Source organism: Rhinoderma darwinii, chromosome 9, assembly GCF_050947455.1.
Source record: "Rhinoderma darwinii isolate aRhiDar2 chromosome 9, aRhiDar2.hap1, whole genome shotgun sequence".
In the NCBI taxonomy this organism is placed as follows: domain Eukaryota; kingdom Metazoa; phylum Chordata; class Amphibia; order Anura; family Rhinodermatidae; genus Rhinoderma; species Rhinoderma darwinii.
In genome coordinates, this window is record NC_134695.1 from 70,459,518 (window position 1) to 70,465,719 (window position 6,202).

Consider the following 6,202-nt stretch of genomic DNA (forward strand, 5'->3'; position numbering starts at 1 on the left):
GTTACAATCTGATCAGATGGGAGAGTTGGTTTAAAGAGGGAGGATGAGTCAGGCTTGGTGATTGGTTGCCTCTGGCAGCTACTTCTGTAATGAGGCTTGTGATTGGCTCTGTGTTTGGAGCAGAGGGGGAGAGTCAGGGTGCTTGGTCTCACTGCTGTGTCACATGCCTCTCATTAGTGAGCGCCTCATCTGCACTCAGGACCAGACAGCAAGGAGTTAACCGCCCTCTGGAATGTAAAGTGCAGCTTCACTGCAGCCACTGGGTACAAAATAATGGGAAATTGCTTAAGTGGTAAATCCATAATTATGGACAGTACTTAAATGCAAATTCTGAGTAACGCCGGTTCCACATGGTCGTAATATGGACGTATTTTAGCATCTGGATTGCGACCGCAACAAAAAACAAAACTACCCAACACCTCCCACCCTCGGGTTCTAGTGAAATGAACGCAGATGCCCAAGGAGCTCTATGTCCAGTTCAGTAAAACATGCGGGGCGGCAAGTTGGGGTTGTGGTAAAAAACGCCACAGATCACAAAAACGAAACAGAAACGGCACAAGCAGAATTGCATTGTATGCAGCGCGTGTTATATTTTACCATAGACTTTATTGTAAGATCTGGCGGCACAAAAAAAAAACCGCAAATAGAAATGTCACGAAATATGCAGCAAAACGACGTGTGTGAAACCAGCCGAAGGCTCAATTCACATATTCAGTTTTGATGCAGGTTTTTTAGCCAAAGCCTGAAGTCGATACAAAAGGAAAGGAAAACATAGAAGAACCTCCTGCGCTTTCTCATGGACCCTTCAAACGGTTCATTGAAACAACGGCCGTGTGAACGGTCAGATTGAGTTATATAGGTCCCTGTAAAAAAAGGCCTAAGGCCAAGTTCGCACACGCAGTTTTGGCGCAGTGGTTTTTAGCCAAATGCAGAAATGAACGCAAAGAAGGAGACATCAGTTTTTTCTTTTTACCTTTCCTTTCGGATCCACTTCTGGCTTTGGCATAAAAAACTGCACCAAAACCTGTGTGTGTGATCCTGACCTCACGGAGACTTATGATGCTGTCCGTTTGGGTCATTAGATTTGCGGAGGGGCCACGATTTGCAGCCACAATATAGGCAAAAAAATGGACCTATATTTTGCTTGTGTGACATTCATACCTCCCAAATGTCCCTCTTTTGGAGGAACAGTCCCTACTTTTGACCCGAATCCCTCATTGCACGTTGATCACTGCATATTAGACCTCTAATTTCTTATATCATTTCATCCTTTGGTGCAATCTTTAAACTTTTAAAAACTTCTGACATGTGTCTGTGACGTGATAGTCTGAGCACTGAGACCCCCACCGATTGCTAAAATGAAGCGCTCAGGTAAGTTTTGTTTCTGATCGGCAATTATCGGAAAGCTGAGCAATTGGAGCATAGACTTTCTCACCCGAGCGCTTCTGCTGCAATGTTTTAGCGATCAGTGTGGGTCGGACTATCACATGACAGACACGTCAGAAGTTTATGAAAGCTTAGTTACCTTTTTAGGCCTTATGCACATGACCGAACTATTTGTCCGTAATTACGGACCCATTCATTTCTATTACCCACGGACAACTTCCCATATATTTACAGGAAGCCGTCCGTGCCGTAGAAAGGCTCCACAAAAGGGAGGACATGTCCTATTTTATAAAGGGAGCACGGCCCGCAAATGCGGGTGGCTGTCCATGGCAGGCCGTGCCCGTAGTCCTAAGGGTGGGGTCACATTGCAGATTTTCCGCAACGGTTGTTATTGTGGATAATCCGCAGCGTATTACAGTAGCAGCAGTGCACAAATCTCATCCTCTCACTTCTGAAAAAATCGGCCGAAAAACTGTTCATAAATTGACCTGCGGTGCGATGTTTTCATCCACAGGATGTAAACTAATGCTGTGGAATCGCTGCTCTTCCGTTGCGGGTTTCCCCATTGAATTCAATGGGGAGGCAAAACCCGCAACAAATTTTGTGATGTTTGCGGCGGAAAAGCTGCGATTCTGCTGCAAAAATTGCAAATAAAAATAATTTGGGTTGAGCTTGAGGCGTCTCTACATCTGTCGGTGGCCTTAGGTGACACACACGAGCGTTGCAGATGCCGACCAAAGGCAGAAAACTGCGGAAAAAGTTGATCTGCCTTGATTTTTTTTCAGTCGCTGTCGGGTGCAGTAGTTGAATAGTTGTTCATGCCAAATGACAGATCTGCATCCCATCAATATTAACCCAGTCCAGGCCACAGATCACGGCAGAGATCGATCGTCCATTTGTCGTTTTAATTTTTGGTATTGTCGTCCACAACGACCGTGAGCGAAATGACTGAATCACTAATGTATGGCCAGCTTAATTCCAGTTCAGAAGGGAGTCTGTGAGTTGCAGCCATAAGACAGATGCCAATATGCAGCTATATTACGGTTATTTTTTTAAAACTGGCCTAAGGCTGGGTTCACACTGCGTTTTTGGTGCGTTTTTAACATCAATTTGTTTTGGTAGAAAAACTTCCACGTCTCTCAAAGGGAGTTCATCAACCAAAACAATAAAAATGCCACAAAAACTCACAGTGTGAACCCAGCCTTAAAGTTTTTATCAGCTTGATTGAGGACGTCATGTGCTGACCTCTAGTGGCCAAACAGGTGACACTGCGTTCTTTTTTTGTCTATGCCTGCGAATGTACCCCAGACATGTGGATAACATATCCTGTATTAAGAGGGTCCCGTATGTGGAGCTTCGTAAGTCAATGCAGTTATTCCCATGGCCTTCTCTATATTTATATAATAATTATTTTTTTTTTTTTAAAAAGTCAAAATCCATATTAAGGCTATGTTCACACGGGGTCTTTTGCCGAGTTTATTGACGCGGAAACCGCGTCGCAAAACTCGGCAGAAACTCCCCGAGAACGCCTCCCATTGATTTCAATGGGAGGCGTCGGCGTCTTTTTCCCGCGAGCAGTAAAACTGCCTCGCGGGAAAAAGAAGCGACATGCCCTATCTTCGGGCGCTTCCGCCTCCGACCTCCCATTGACTTCAATGGGAGGCAGGAGAAAGCGTGTTTTCTGCCCGCGGCGCTCAATGGCCGCGGGCGAAAAACGGCGCGATCATTGCTATTCACACGGAGTATTTTGGGGGAGGAATATCTGCCTCAAAATTCCGTTTGGAGCTTTGAGGCAGATATTCCTCCCCCAAAATACTCCGTGTGAACATAGCCTAACTGTATTTAAATTTGCTTATTTCGCCACTTGGTCACGGTTTCGCGTCTACATTATTTTAGGGTTTTACGTAAATAAAGCTTTATTATTGTACAAATGAATAAGAAATGCAACTTTCGAATATGCTTTGTGTTTCATTTTCTCATCATTTTCAAGATCTCTTCTTGCTGTCAGCGAATGAAGTCGTTAGTTCCATTTAGGCCCCATGCACACGACCGTACATGTCATCCGTAATTACAGACCCATTCATTTCTATTGGCCGCGGACATCTTTCCGTATTTTTACTGATGGGTGTCCATGCTGAAAAAATTATAGAACCCGTCCTATTCTTTACGGAAATACAGCACGGACTCTCCCATAGAAGCCCATGGGCGTTTCCGTAAATACGAACTACTACGGATGTGCACCCGTAAACCGCTCGTAATTACGGAAGCATTGCTATGTAACATGTTGGCGACATCATTTGCAGCCTCCCTCTTTTTTTTTTTTTTAAATGTATCCTTATATACGGCTCACATACGGATGCACTACGGATCGTATATACGGATAGATGAATATACGGTCGCGTGCATGGGGCCTTAGAGCCTCAACCGTGTCCACACCTAGTCCTGCTCACACCGCTATCAATAGAGGCAGACACAAGGCTCATACCTAAACTAATATAGTGTAACAGACCCTCAGCTGTGTGAGCAGGACTAGGTCAGTGAGAGTTTCAGCATGTAAAACCCCTAAACAAATCAGAGGGTGGTCATTATGTGGAAAGAGACGTTTTATAATGTATTTAAAGCAAAAGATTTTCAGAGAATTAATTGCATACAGTGTGAACGTGTTTGTGTTTTAGGGGCCGTTGTTTCAGTTCACATGCGCAGTCCTGCACTAATATACAGCAGGGAAAAGATGTTCCATTGCAGCACGACTACCCGTGAACTTGCAGTAAGTAGCTCCCCATTCAAAAGTAGAGTCACTTCGTAGATGCATTGTATTATTTATCTTATTACAGCCTGTATTATACTCTAGAGCTGTATTAACTTTTCTGTTGGCTTCAGAGCTTAAACCTCCCAGCATTCCCTGCTTGTTAGCGTCTGCATAAAGCATGCTCTGGTGATATAAAAACTAGAAAGTGTTGTCTTTACACCACTACAGTCATCTGATGTAGGAACTGCCCCCTACGTCATGAGCTCAGCTCAGTGTCTATCCCCAAACCTGCTGACAGTTTCCAATGACAACCAGCAAAATTGTGAGCTCTGGAGTATAATACAGAATGTAATTCAGGATTAGTACAAGAGAAGTAATGTAATGTATGTACACAGTGACTCCGCCAGCAGAATAGTGAGTGCAGCTCTGGAGTATAATACAGGATGTAACTCAGGAGCAGTACGGGATAAGTAATGTATGTACACAGTGACTCCACCAGCAGAATAGTGACTGCAGCTCTGGAGTATAATACAGGCTGTAACTCTGGATCAGTACAGGATAAGTAATGTAATGTATGTACACAGTGACTCCACCAGCAGAATAGTGAGTGCAGCTCTGGAGTATAATACAGAATGTAATTCAGGATTAGTACAAGAGAAGTAATATAACATATGTACACAGTGACTCCGCCAGCAGAATAGTGAGTGAAGCTCTGGAGTATAATACAGGATGTAACTCAGGAGTAGTACGGGATAAGTAATGTAATGTATGTACACATTGACTCCACCAGCAGAATAGTGAGTGCAGCTCTGGAGTATAATACAGGATGTAACTCAGGATCAGTACAAGATAAGTAATATATGTACACAGTGACTCCACCAGCAGAATAGTGAGTGCAGCTCTGGAGTATAATACAGGATATAACTCAGGATCAGTACAGGATAAGTAGTGTAATGTATGTACACAGTGACTCCTCCAGCAGAATAGTGAGTGCAGCTCTGGGGTATAATACAGGATGTAACTCAGGATCAGTACAGGATAAGTAATGTAATGTATGTACACAGTGACTCCACCAGCAGAATAGTGAGTGCAGCTCTGTAGTATAATACAGGATGTAACTTAGGATCAGTACAGGATAAGTAATGTAATGTATGTACACAGTGACTCCACCAGCAGAATAGTGAGTGCAGCTCTGGAGTATAATACAGGATATAACGCAGGATCAGTACAAGATAAGTAATATATGTACACAGTGACTCCACCAGCAGAATAGTGAGTGCAGCTCTGTAGTATAATACAGGATGTAACTCAGGATCAGTACAGGATAAGTAATGTAATGTATGTACACAGTGACTCCACCAGCAGAATAGTGAGTGCAACTCTGGAGTATAATACAGGATATAACGCAGGATCAGTACAAGATAAGTAATATATGTACACAGTGACTCAACCAGCAGAATAGTGAGTGCAGCTCTGTAGTATAATACAGGATGTAACTCAGGATCAGTACAGGATAAGTAATGTAATGTATGTACACAGTGACTCCACCAGCAGAATAGTGAGTGCAGCTCTGGAGTATAATACAGGATGTAACTCAGGATCAGTACAGGATAAGTAATGTAATGTATGTACACAGTGACAGAAACCCACAAAATAAAAAAATTCACCTAATGTCAGACTGGATGGACCATTTTGTATTTTTCTGCAGTCACGATTTCATGTCTCAGCCGCTGACCAAAGTGAATTTCAGGCCTTTTATCATCCTGTCACTTTAAGGTCCAGAATTCTGTGTTGATTAATTTATTAATTGTATCAGCATAGCTGTCAGAGCTCCATTTTTTAATACTGAGCTCCAAACCCGTTGCACAGAGTAACATGATAAATTTCAGTCTACCGGCAGCCACCACTAGGGGGACCTCAGGAGCTTACTGCATACAGGTTTATAATGGAGTTCAATATACAACAGTCTGAAGTAACTCCCCTAGTGGTGACTGTAGGCACCTAGTATGTTATCTTTTAACTCTATAGCTATGGAGGTTATTTGGAGGTTTGTATTAGTAAAACAAA